The sequence below is a fragment of the Cebus imitator genome, unplaced genomic scaffold (genome assembly GCF_001604975.1).
Source record: "Cebus imitator isolate Cc_AM_T3 unplaced genomic scaffold, Cebus_imitator-1.0 Scaffold30, whole genome shotgun sequence".
In the NCBI taxonomy this organism is placed as follows: domain Eukaryota; kingdom Metazoa; phylum Chordata; class Mammalia; order Primates; family Cebidae; genus Cebus; species Cebus imitator.
The window spans coordinates 9,965,952-9,967,684 of record NW_016107345.1 but is presented as its reverse complement, the minus strand read 5'-3'; positions in this window follow the sequence as shown (position 1 = coordinate 9,967,684).

The window sequence follows — 1,733 nt, the reverse complement described above, 5'->3', positions numbered from 1 at the left end:
TCTCTACTAAAAATACAAAAAACTCAGCCAGGCATGGTGGCAGGCACCTGTAGTCCCAGATACTTGGGAGGCTGAGGCAGGAGAATCACTTGAACCCAGAAGGCGGAGGTTGCAGTGAGCAGAGATGGCACCACTGCACTCCAGCCTGGGTGACAGAGCGAGACTCTGTCTCAAAAAAAACAAAACAAACAAAAAAAACTGTATTAAAGATGCTAAAAGAACTAAAAAAGGATGTGGTGAAAGAAAATGGAAATACCAATAAAGAAATAGAAAACCTAAAAAGAAAGCAAAAAGAAATTCTGGAGCTGAGAGGTGGGAGGATCACCTGAGCCCAGGAATTCCAGGCTGTAGTGAGCTATGATTGCACCACTGCACTCCAGCGTGTGTAACAGAGTAAGACCCTTGTATTAAAAATAAAGAAATTTAAAAAAAAAAGAAAAAAGAAAGAAAGAAGAAAGAAAGAAAGAGAGAAAGAAGGAAATTCTGGAGCTGAACATTACAGTAGTCAAAGTGAAAAATTTACTAAAGAAATTCAAAGGCAAATTTGAGCAAGCAGAAAAATCAACAAACTTGATAAGACAATGGAAATTATCAAGTCTGAGGAATAGAAAGAAAAAAGATTGGAGGAAAGTGAATAGAGCCTAAGGGACCTGTAAGGCACCATCAATCAGATCATCATATGCATTGTGGGAGTTCCAGAGGGTGAACAGAGAGAGAAAGGGGAAGAGAGACTATTTGAAGAAATAATGATCAAAAACTCTAAGTATTTGAAAAATTCACAAATTTGTGAAAATTAATCAACACACCCTCAAATAGCCAATAAATAAAAGAAGAAATCACAATGGAAATTACAATGTACCTAGAGACAAATGAAAATGAACACACCTGATACCCAAACTTATGGAACACAGACAAAGTAGTGCTAAGGGGACAATTTATAAAAATTCAAAATTTACATTAAATAGGTTACATTTAAAAACATGTATGTCTCAAATCAACAACCTAACCTTAAAACTTAAGGAACTAGAAAAAGAAAAAGAAACTAAACCCAAAGCTGGTAGGAGGAAGAAAATAATAAAGATTAGAGCAGAGATAAATGAATTAGAGAACAGAAAAACAACAGGAAAAAAAAATAATAAACAGAAGAAAAAAGGAATAATAGAGAAATCAAAAGGTGGTTCTTCAAAAAGATCAACAACATTGACAAGCCTTTAGCTAAATGGACTAAAGAAAAAGAAGACTCAAATTATTAAAATCAGAAATTAAATTGGGGACTTATTACCAAATCTACAGAAATAAAAAGGATTTTAAGAGAGTACTATAAGCAATTGTATTACAACAAATTGAATAACCTAGATGAAATGGACAAATTCCTAAAAACACACAACCTGTCATGACTAAGCCATAAAGAAATAGAAAATCGGAATAAACCTGTAGCTAATAAGAAGATTGAATCTCTTATAAAAGAGAGTAATTTAAAATCTCCCATGAAAGAAAAGCCCTGCACAGTGGCATGCAATAGTAGTCTCACCTACTCAGGGGCTGCAGTAGCAGGAGCAGGATCACTTGAGCCCAGACCAGCGTGGACAGCATAACAAGACCCCATCTTTCTTTCTTTCTTTTTTTTTTTTTTTTTGGTCTGAGTTGGAGTTTTGCTTTTGTTGCCTAGGCTGGAGTGCGATGGCGCAATGTTGGCTCACTGAAACTTCCGCCTCCCAGGTTCAAGTGATTCT